Raw genomic sequence first — 12,254 nt, 5'->3', positions numbered from 1 at the left:
TCCTCCTCCCCAGTCCTGATTAAAGTTTCCATCTTGAAACATTGACTCCCCTGTTCCTCAGATGCTGCTTGACCTGTTGTGCTTTTTCCAGCTCCACATTTTATTGACTCATATCTCTCTAAACCTTTGCTATTCACATACCTATCCAGATGTCTTTTCACTGTGCCAGCCTCCACCAGCTCCTCTGGCAGCTCTGTTCATACACGCACTATCTTGTGTGAAAAGGTTGCCCCTATGTCCACTTTATTTCTGTCCCCTCTCATCTTAAAGCTATGCCCTCTAGTTTTTTTTTAACTTACAGTGTGGAAACAGGCCCTTTGGCCCAACAAGTCCACACTAACCCTCCGAAGAGCAACCCACCCAGACCCATTCCCCTACATTTACCCCTTCACTTAACACTACGATGTAATTTAGCATGGCCAATTCACCTAACCTGCACATCTTTGGACTGTGGGAGGAAACCGGAGCACCCGGAGGAAACCCACGCAGACACGGGGAGAACGTGCAAACTCCACACAGTCAGTCGCCTGAGGCGGGAATTGAACCCGGGTCTCTGGCGCTGTGAGGCAGCAGTGCTAACCACTGTGCCACAGTGCCGCCACCAATTTAGACTCCCCCACCCTGGGAAAAAGACCTTGGCTATTCACCCTTTCCATGCCCCTGCTGATTTTATGAACCCCTCTGTCTCTGACGCTCCAGGGGAAAAAGGCCCCAGCCTAGTCAGCCTCTGCCTCTCGCTCAAACGTTCCAACCCCGGCAATGTCTTTGTCAATCTTTTCTGAACCCATTTCAAGTTTTACAGCGTCTTTCCAATAGCAGGGACACACGAATTGTATGCAGTATTCCAAAATGGCCTAACCAATGTTCTGTACAGCTTTAACATGACCTCCCAACTCCTGTACTCAATACACTCACCGAGGAAGGCACCTATACAAAAGTTTTCTTCACTACCCTGTTTACCTGTGACTCCACCTTCGAGGAACTATGAACCTGAACCCCAAAGTCTCTTTGTTCAGCAAAGTTCCCCAGGACCCTACCATTAATTGTGTACTTCCTGCCCTGATTTTCCCCTCCCAAATACAATACCTCACGTTGATCTAATCTGGAATGAGAAGAAAGCGATCCTAATGGCAACCATGTGACCATTCTCAATTATCATCAGGTTCACTAACGTCCTTTAGGGAAGGAAACTGCTACCCTTACCTAGTCTGGCCTACGGTGTGATTCCAGACCTATAGCAATGTGGGTGACTCTTAACTGCCCTCCAGACAATTAGGGACGGGCAATAAATGTTGGTCAAACCAGCAACACCCATGTCCCGTAAACAAATAAAAAACAAATGACCAGTAGCCAATTGGTGGGCACAGCACAGAGACCTTTTTGAAATCAATGTTTTGAAAGGCTTCTCTGTACCATGTGCTTTGAATTATGACTGTGACACACCCTGCATGTTAATCAGTATATCTTCCAGTCAGGATTTCTATTTATCTGCATTATTCACTGTGTCAGACTGTGTCTGTCACTATTTCTGTGGTGCAGTATTTGTCTTTCACTGCCTCAGTCAGTCTGTGCCATTATCAACTAATAATCCCACAGTCAGTCTGTGTTTCAGCTTGTCATCATCTCTGTCAGGCTGTGAGTCATCTCCAGTTGGTTTCAGTCAGTCGGTCTCTCAGTGATTATCTCAGGATGTCCCTCTCAGGGATGATGTTGTTAAACATTCACCTATTGCCGACTTACTCATGACCTTTAGTAAGTGGGCAAGGGTTAGAGAGGCATACCCAACCACTTAATGATAACTCAAGGGCTGCTTCCTGCTGAAGGAGGGAGAGTGTGAGGGAGGATGGGGATTGTGGGAGTTCAAAATAGGAAGGGAGAAATGGGGGCGGAATAATAATGGAGAGAGAGTCGGAAGGAACAGGGGACAAGGGGATAGGTGAATAGGAGAAGACAGTCAATGGTGGAGTGGGAGTGGGGGTATGAGGGAGAATGGGGAAGAGGGAATGGGAGGAGGCAGAAGAGGCAGGGATAGAGGGGAATGAGGAATGGGGAGAAGGAGGAAGGAATAGAGGGTGGAGGAATGAGGAAGGAGTATGTCAGATGACTGTTAGAGAGTGATAATGAGAGAAGACAGTGGGAAATGCAGGGGGTTAGGAAGGGGGAATAGAGTGAGGGAAATGGGAATGGAGTGAGGGCAAATGTGTATGGCGGAGGTAGGGAGGGAGAACAGGGATAGGGGATGGAGGAAAGGAGGGCAGGGATGGGGAATGGGGATGGGGAATGGGGTAAGGGAGAATGGGGATGAGGGAGAGGTGGGTGGAGAGAGAGGAGGCCCAGGTGCGACCTGCAGATCTATCAGCCAATCTGACTGATCAGCTGCTCTCTGAGGTAAACCTCTGTCAGAAATCCCACCTCCAGTACCCTTCAGAGCGCTGCCTGACTACAGACATCAGCATTAATACATTCCCCACTGACCTATTCAATCCTATCTGATGTCCCTGTATATCTGTTGCCCTTTTCCTTCTAGGTGGAAGTGGTTGTGGGTTTGGAAGGTGCTGTCGCAGCAGGCTTGTTGAATTTCTGCAGTACATCTTCGAAGTGTTGCTACTGAGCAGATGTTTGTGGATGTGGTACCAATCAAGCTTTGTCCTGGATAGGGTAAAGCTTCTTGAGTGTTGTTGGAGCTGCCCCCATCCAGGCAAGTGGGGAGTGTTCCATCACACTCCTGACTTGTGTCTTGTAGGTGGTGGACACCTTTCACGATTCAGAAAGTGAGTGACTTGTTGCAGAATTCCCAGCCTCTGACCTGCTGTTGCAGCCACAGTAAAAAGAATGGCTGATCTAGTTATAAATCTGTCAGGCAGTTGGTTTCTATCAATATCCATTACAGTTCGCATCTCTGTCAGTATGTTTATAAGTCAGTGCATATCTTTTATTTCTTCAATCATGGGATATGGACATCTTTGTCATGGTCAGTCGTTGTTGCGCATTCCCTAAGTGCCCTCCAGGAGGTGGTGTCAGAGATGATCTTCTATACCCCACTGAATATTGCAAATACAGCAAGATCAACTCCATTTATCTCCTGGGCAATAGTCTGAGATGAAGCCAGTTTGTTCAGGATCTTGGAGTCACATTTGATGCACAGCTGTGCTTCTAACCTCAAGTTCACTCCATCACTAAGTGTATTTATTTCCAACCTCAAAACATCACCCCACTTCACCCGCAACAGTGCATCTGCTGCTGAAATCCTCATTCATGTCACCATTCCATCCAAGCTCATCTATTCCAATGCATTCCTGCCTGGTCTTTCCCCCTCTACTTTCTGTAAACCTGACGCAATTCAAAACTCGGCTGCCAGTGTCTGAACTCACAGGAAGTCCCATGCCCTGTCACTCTGGGCTCACAGGAAGTCCCATGCCATGTCACTCTGAACTCACAGGAAGTCCCAGCCCTGTCACTCTGGGCTCACAGGAAGTCCCATGCCCTGTCACTCTGGGCTCACAGGAAGTCCCGTGCCCTGTCATTCTGGGCTCACAGGAAGTCCCGTGCCCTGTCACTCTGAGCTCACAGGAAGTCCCACGCCCTGTCACTCTGAGCTCACAGGAAGTCCCATGCCCTGTCACTCTGGGCTCACAGGAAGTCCCATGCCCTGTCACTCTGAGCTCACTGATCTGTATTGGCTCCTCGTCAAGCAACATCTTGACTTCAAAATTCTCATCCTTGTTTTAAAATCCCTCCTCAATCTAGTTATGTCTGTAAAACTCCTTGGAATCCTCTAATTCTGTACTCTTGGTAATTCTCCATTATAATCACTCCACTATTGATGGCTGCATCTTCAGTTGTCCAAACATCAAGCTCTGGAACTCTCTCCCGACAACTCTCTGTTTCTTGATCTCATTTTTTTCCCTTGAAGACACTCATTAAAACTGACGACATTCATGAAGCTTGTGGACATCTGATCAAATATGTGACTCAATCTCATCCTTTGTTTTACAACATCCATGTAAAGGTCTTCTGTTATTCTGAACAGCCTTGCTCCCGAAATCATTATAATGCCTCTTATACCTCACTCTTCAAATTCCCCTTGCACCTTCCATGTCCCTTCAAATCCCCATGACCCCCTCAAACCCCATGCTCACTCTATGCATCCTCATATACCTCTTGCACCCTACTATTACCCATGTTCCTTCTATGGTCCCATGAATATTCCACACCGACTCACCCAGTACCCACGATGAGCAGACATAAGATTGTAATGGACATTAAAACATTGCACCAATCTAATTGAGTTGTCTTGCAAAAACGCTTAATACTTAAACACCTCACATGTATGAAAAATAGCAAAACAAAATCCCTCAAGTGCTTAATCTGTTGGAAAAACAAACACTCATACTGTATAAATGCCAGGCTATGATCATGCCCAAAAAGACAAAATCTAACCATCTCCCCTTGACATTCAATGGTGTTACCATCACTGAATTCCCCACTATTAACATCCTGGGGATTACCATTTACCAAACTGAACTGGACTAACCATATACACACTGGCAACAAGAGCAAGTCAGAAGCCCAAAATACTGTGGCGAGTAACTCACCTCCTGCACCTCCAAAGCCTGTCCACTACCTACAAGGCACCAGTCAGGAGTGTGATGGAACACTCCCCACTTGCCTGGATGGGGGCAGCTCCAACAACAACGTCTAATACAAAGCAGCCCGCTTGACTTACATCCCATCTATCAGCTTCACTTTCATTTCCTTCACCATCAACACATTTACCAGCAGTGTGTGTACCATCTACAAGATGCACTGCAGTATCTCACCAAGACTCCTTTGATGGCACCTTTCAAACCCAAGACCTTACACTGAGAAGGACATGGGTAGCAGGAGCATGGGAATACCATAGTATGAATATACTCCTCCAAACTATCCATCATCTTGACTTTAAACTATATCTCCAGTACTTTACTGCCACTGGATCTCAAACTTGGATCAACTCTATCCCTAAAAGAACTGCAGGTATACCTAACTTCCATGGGCCGCAGCAGCTCAAGAAGGCATCTCACCACCACCTTTCCAGGGCAACTAGGGATGGACAATACCTGCTGGCCTAGCCAGCAATGCTAAATCCCAAGAACACTTTATTAAAAACCTCATCAAAGACAGGTAATCATTTATTAACCTCTTCAATTTGTCAATCAGGTTGTGAACACTTCCCCTTGCTGTGATAAGTATTTCCGTAGCTTTTGAAACTTAGCTAAATGTTCAGAATTGGCTTAGCTGGTTTAGCAACCTTTGTAAATTTAAACAACGCAATTTTAAACCTGAAAGAAAAGTTTGCCATTTTTAAAGGTGCAGATGGTGTTTTTATTCTCATTTGCTGAAAATGTGTTGCTGGAAAAACGCAGCAGGTCAGGCAGCATCCAAGGAGCAGGAGAATCGACGTTTCGGGCATGAGCCCTTCTTCAGGAATGAAGCTCTCTTCCTCCCTCCATTTTCAGCTCTGATCTCCAGCATCTGCAGTCCTCACTTTCTCCTAGAAGGTTTTAATTCTCATTGCAAAGCAAGTTACCTGTCAATCGATGGAGTATACCAGAAGCTTCGCTTTTATTCTGTTTCATGATCAGGACAGGTATTGTTTCAAAACTAACGATTGGCAAACAATTAGATCATGATTCAGAGCTCAAGAAGTAGCTGAAATCACTGTTGTAGATCTGTGAGGTTGATCTTTACATGGATAGAGCGATCAGAGAGGTGGTCACGGCACAACTTAAGGACACGAGGCAGCGAGGGAATGGGTGACTAAGAGTAACAGGCAGATAGTGGCAGGAAGGTCCTGCAATACTGCTCACAAATTGGCTTTCCATTTTGGAAACTGAGGGCACTGGTTCCTCAAGGGAGTGCAGTCAAAGTCAAACTTCTGACTCAGCAAGCAGCCTGACTATACAGGAGGGAGAGGAGTAAAAAGCAGTTGGGACAGTGACGCAGGATTATTAGATAAGAGAACTGATAGATTGCTGTGGCTGTAGGCCTAGCTGCTTGGGTCTCTGGGTCTTTGAAATAATAGTCTGATAATTCCACAAAACAATTTGATTGATCAGTTTAGGGAATGATCCGTTGGTGAGTTTATTTGGTAGGCAGTGCCTGGCTCTCAGTGAGGCACATGGAGTCTGTTGCTTTTTGGCACCACTTTTAGCTCAGATGGACTGAAATGAAATATACATTTATCAGTTGTTTTTTCTTTCGCGAAGTGTTTGTTAACTGAAATGTTTGAACCCGTGCACTTGCAGAACCTTATTGTGCACAAACTATTTGCCCTTTTATCCCACAGCAGCTCACCAGCTAATTCAGTCTGTAAGAGCTGCTTTGGAATTTGAAACAAACAGAAACACAGGCACATAGAACATTACAGAGCAATACAGGCCTTTCGGCCCTCGATGTTGCGCTGACCTGTGGAACCAATCTGAAGCCTATCTAACCTACATTATTCCAGTTTCATCCATATGTTTATCCAATGACCATTTAAATCACCTGAAAGCTGGCAAATCTACTACTGTTGCTGGCAATGCGTTCCACTCTCCTACTACTCTCTGAGTAAAGCAACATCTTCTGACATCAGTCCTATATCCTTCACCCTTCAAATTTAAAGGTATGACACCTCATGCTAACCATCACCATCTGAGGGAAAAGCCTCTCCCTGTCCACCCTGTCTAACCCCATGATTATCTTATTTGTCTCAATTAAGTCACCTCTCAACCTTTTTCTCTTGAACAGAATCAGCCTCAGTTCCCTCAGCCTTTCCTCGTAAGACCTTCCCTCCATACCAGGCAACATCCTAGTCAATCTCCTCTGAACCCTGTCTAAAACTCTTCCTATAATGCAGTGACCAGAACTGTACGTAATACTCCAAGTGTGGCTACACCTGAGTTTTGTACAGCTGCAGCATGATGTCATGGTTCCGAAACTCAGTCTCTCTACAAATAAAAGCTAACACACTGTATGCCTTCTTAACAACCCCATCAACCTGGGTGCCAATTTTCAGGGATCTATGTACCTGGACATCGACATCTCTCTGCTCATCTACATTACCAAGAATCTTACCATTAGCCCAGTACTCTGTATTCCTGTTACTCCTTCCAAAGTGAATCATCTCACACCTTTCCACTTTAAACTCCATTTGCCACCTCTCAGCCCAGCTCTGCAGGTTATCTATGTCCCTCTGTAACCTACAACATCCTTCAGCACTATCTACAACTCCACCAACCTTACTGTCAACCACAAATTTAGTAACCCATCCTTCTACAGTAACCCAACCCTCTGCAGTAAAAGATTGCACAGAGTCACTCCCCTCCGAGAGAAAAAAAATCCTACACATCTCAGTTTTAAGTTTGTGACTCCTTTTTCGGAGAACTCCCAAATCCTTCTGTGCTGTAGCTTTCAGCAGTCTTTCCCAATTTAAATAATATTCCCCTCCAATCATCTTCTTGTCTAAAGTGCATAACATCACATGTCCCCTGATTCGATTTCATCTGCCAAGTTTTTGCCCATTTGCTGAACCTGTTTGTATCCCTTTGTGCCATCCTCATCAATTACCTTCTCACCTTTGTGTCATCTGAAAACTTGTTTTGAATATATTCACTTTTCTCATCTAATTCATTAATAAAGTATGCAAGTCACTGTGGCCCCAGCAATGACCCCTGTGGCACATCACTTGGAGGTGCCAGCTCCTTCTCCCAACTCGGTCTTCGATAGTTAGCCAATCCTTTAACCAGGCGAATAAAGCAACTCCAACATCACAGGTTCTTATCTTATTAAGTAGCCTAACATGTACTACTTTATTAAATGCTTTCAGAAAATTCAAATATATTGCATCCACCACTTCCCTTTTATCTATCCTGCTTGTTACTTCCTCGAGAAATTCTCATAAATTTGTCAGGTATGAAGACATGGCCATAACCTTTAACTGAATTATTTCCCTGCGTTGTTCAAACGCATCAATGTTTACGTATCCAGGTAAACAGAGGACATAGAACATAGAAAATTACAGTACAATATAGGCCCTTCAGCCCATTATGTTGTGCCGAGCATTTAGCTCAATCTAAGATCAACCTAGCCTACACATCCCTCAATTTACTGCCATCCACGTGCTTGTCCAGCAGTCGCTTAAATGTTCCTAACGTCTCTGACTCTACTACCGTCACTGGCAGTGCATTCCAAACGCCCACCACTCTCTGCATAAAGAACGTACCTCTGACATCTCCCCTATATCTTTCTCCAATTACCTTAAAATTATGACCCCTCATGACAACCATTTCTGCCCTGGGGAAAAGTCTCTGGCGATCTCCTCTATCTATGCCTCCCATTACCTTGTATACCTCTGCCAAGTCACCTCTCCTCCCTCCTCCTTCTCTCCAGTGTGAAGAGCCCAAGCTCAGTCAACCTCTCTTCATAAGACACACCCTCCAATCCAGGCAGCATCCTGGTAAATCTCCTCTGCACCCTCATCTCCATCCTTCCTATAATGAGGCGACCAGAACTGGACACAATATTCCAAGTGTGGTCTAACCAGCGTTTTATAGAGCTGCAGAAAAACCTCACGGCTCTTAAACTCAATCCCCCTGTTAATGAAAGCCAAAATACCATACGCCTTTTTAACAACCCTAACAACTTGGGTGGCAACTTTGAGGGATCGATGTACGTGGACCCCAAGATTCTGCTGTTCCTCCACACTACCAAGAATCCTGTCTTTAATCCTGTATTCAGCATTCAAATTCAACTTTCCAAAATGAATCACTTCACATTTGTCCAGGTTGAACTTCATCTGCCACTTCTCAGCCCAGCTCTGTATCCTGTCAATGTCTTGTTGTAGCCTGCAACAGCCCTCGACACTATCTACAACACCACCGACCTTTGTGTCATCAGCAAACTTACCAACCCACCCTTCCACTTCTTCATATAAGTCATTTATAAAAACTACAAAGAACAGAGGCCCAAGAACTGATCCCTGCATGACTCTACTGGTCACCGAACTCCAGGCGGAAAACTTTCCATCCACTACCACTTGCTGTCTTCTTTCAGCCAGCCAATTCTGTATCCAGACAGCCACATTTCCCTGTATCCCATACCTCCTAACTTTCTGAATGAGCCTACCATGGGGAACCTTATCAAATGCCTTACTGAAATCCATATACACCACACCCGCTGCTCAGCCTTCATCAATGTGTCTCGTCACATCCTCAAAGAACTCAATAAGGCTTGTGAGACATGACCTGCCCCTCACAAAGCCATGCTGACTATCGCTAATCAAGCTATGATTTTCCAAATTGTCATTAATCCTATCTCTCAGAATCGTTTCCAGTACCCTACCACAGATGTAAGCCTGACTGGTCTGTAATTCTCAGGGATTTCCCAATTCCCTTTCTTGAACAAGACCTTACACTTTATTCCAGGAGCCTGGTATCAGATGGATAAAAAGTATCAGGCTTGGTAGTTAAGAAGCTGTGGTTTTTGATGACAGATATAGAATAATGGCAGGCGGGAATAACATGTTTATTCCTTACAAAATATTGAGGCCAACAAATGTCTTTTCAACTCAGGAGAAAACAGTACCCAATTATCTATTTTCATGGAAGCAGTTCATAGAGTCATAGAGTCATAAACATGGAAATAGACCCTTCGGTCCAACCAGTCCGTGCTGAACATAATCCCAAACTAAACTAGTCCCAGCTGCCTGCTCCTGGCCCATAACCATTCCTATTCATGTAATTATCAAAGTGTTTTTTAAACATTGTAACTGTCCCCACATCCACCACTTCCTCAGGAAGGTCATTCCACACACAAACCACCTCAATGTATTGTTTGAGAACGTAATTTGGAATATTTTCTTGCCATGCTTTAATGCAGTATATACAAATTTGCCCACATTCCTCATCCATTTTCTGAGCTTTCCAAATTGCTTCTAATACTTTGTTGTAGATAAATATCTTGTGGTCCAAGAAATGTAGGACCGCACCCATCTGCTATGTTCCTTACCCTCCTGTGCTGGTTGTTTAATGTGACAATAAACTGAATTGCCCCAGCCCCTGAATTGCCCCAGCCCCTGAATTGCCCCTGCCCCTGAATGACACAGACCATGATGAGAACATTGGGAAAATTGCATGAGATGTTCAGCGAGGACCTTTGAAATCAAAAAATCCTATTTTCTGACCAAATGTTGGACAACGAGACAACATTCTCACCAGGCAAAAGGCCTACCAGCATGGATTATTGCTCATTGATGGTATTGTTTCTTATTCTCCTCATTATTATGCATTCTCCCAGAAACGAGACATTGACAAATCCTAACTTGAAAGTCCAAGCAGGTATGTGGCAACTGTAGCTCTCAGCTGCTGGACATCAGGCACAACATCTCAGGACAGTGACTGTATGCACTCCCTGTCCATGGACCTGGGCACCAGACACATGCCAATCTCACTGCATTGTCATGGCACATTTCCAATCCATTTACCACACGCTTCACCACGTCAATACTGCACTTTAGAGCATCCCGGTGCCTCTCAATGGAATGCTGTTGCAAGGACCCTTTGCAGAGGAGGGTAACCAGCCAGTGGATTGGACTGACAGCACCTCACAGCTGGTCACTTGCACCCTTAATGCTCACTCACCTTGTGCCTAGCTCAGTGCTCACAACATCCCTCAATCATCTTGCCTTCTGGTGCTTTAACCCTTCAGCTGCACTTTAAGGGCTGTGTTCACTTCTGTCTTGCTTGTAGTTGAGAGAAGATACAAGTCCAGGCAGCTTGTTATGATTAGTAACAGTCACCTGTTAAGGCGGTGCTTGTGTTGCTGTCGAACACCATCCGACATCAGTCTCACACTTACAGAGGGCACCAGCAGCCGACAAAGCAAGCACATTGCGTACGTGCCAACCAAAGGGCCATTCCCAAAGTCAACTGGGATTAGTCCCCATTCATGCCAAACAAGAGAGTCCTGGTACAGTCAGTCAGTGAGTCCTGGTACAGTCAGTCCCAGTACAGCCAGTCAGAGAGTCCTGGTACAGTCAGTCAGAGAGTCCCGGTACAGTCAGTCAGAGATTCCCGGTACAGTCAGTCAGGGAGTCCTGGAATAGTCAGTCAGGGAGTCCTGGTACAGTCAGTCAGTGAGTCCCGGTGCAATCAGTCAGGGAGTCCCAGTACAGTCAGTCAGAGAGTCCTGGTACAGTCAGTCAGGGAGTCCCGGTACAGTCAGTCAGAGAGTCCCAGTACAGTCAGTCAGGGAGTCCCGGTACAGTAAGTCAGAGAGTCCCAGTACAGTCAGTCAGGGAGTCCCGGTACAGTCAGTCAAAGAGTCCCGGTACAGTCAACAGGGAGTCCTGGTACAGTCAGTCAGTGAGTCCTGGAATAGTCAGTCAGGGAGTCCCGGTACAGTCAGTCAGTGAGTCCCGGTGCAATGAGTCAGGGAGTCCCAGTACAGTCAGTCAGGGAGTCCTGGTACAGACAGTCAGGGAGTCCCAGTACAGTCAGTCAGGGAGACCCGGTACAGTCAGTCAAAGAGTCCCGGTACAGTCAACAGGGGGTCCTGGTACAGTCAGTCAGTGAGTCCTGGAATCGTCAGTCAGGGAGTCCTGGTACAGTCAGTCAGTGAGTCCCGGTACAGTCAGTCAGGGAGTCCCAGTACAGTCAGTCAGGGAGTCCCGGTACAGTCAGTCAGAGAGTCCTGGTACAGTCAACAGGGAGTCCTGGTACAGTCAGTCAGAGTCCCGGTACAGTCAGTCAGGGAGTCTTGCTACAGTCAGTCAGAGAGTCCCGGTACAGTCAGTCAGAGAGTCCCAGTACAGTCAGTCATGGAGTCCCGGTACAGTAAGTCAGAGAGTCCCAGTACAGTCAGTCAGGGAGTCCTGGTACAGACAGTCAGAGAGTCCCAGTACAGTCAGTCAGTGAGTCCTGGTGCAGTCAGTCAGTGAGTCCCGGTACAGTCAGTCAGGGAGTCCCAGTACAGTCAGTCAGTGAGTCCTGGTACAATCAGTCAGTGAGTCCCAGTACAGACAGTCAGGGAGTCCTGGAACAGTCAGACAGGGAGTCCCGTTACAGTCAGTCAGAGAGTCCCGGTACAGTCAGTCAGAGAGTCCTGGAACAGTCAGTCAGGGAGTCCCGGTACAGTCAGTCAGAGAGTCCCAGTACAGTCAACAGGGATTCCTGGTACAGTCAGTCAGTGAGTCCCGGTACAGTCAGTCAGGGAGTCTTGCTACAGTCAGTCAG

This window comes from Chiloscyllium plagiosum, chromosome 4, assembly GCF_004010195.1.
Source record: "Chiloscyllium plagiosum isolate BGI_BamShark_2017 chromosome 4, ASM401019v2, whole genome shotgun sequence".
NCBI classification, from domain to species: domain Eukaryota; kingdom Metazoa; phylum Chordata; class Chondrichthyes; order Orectolobiformes; family Hemiscylliidae; genus Chiloscyllium; species Chiloscyllium plagiosum.
The sequence above is the reverse complement of the archived record's forward strand: the minus strand, read 5'-3'. Positions refer to the sequence as shown.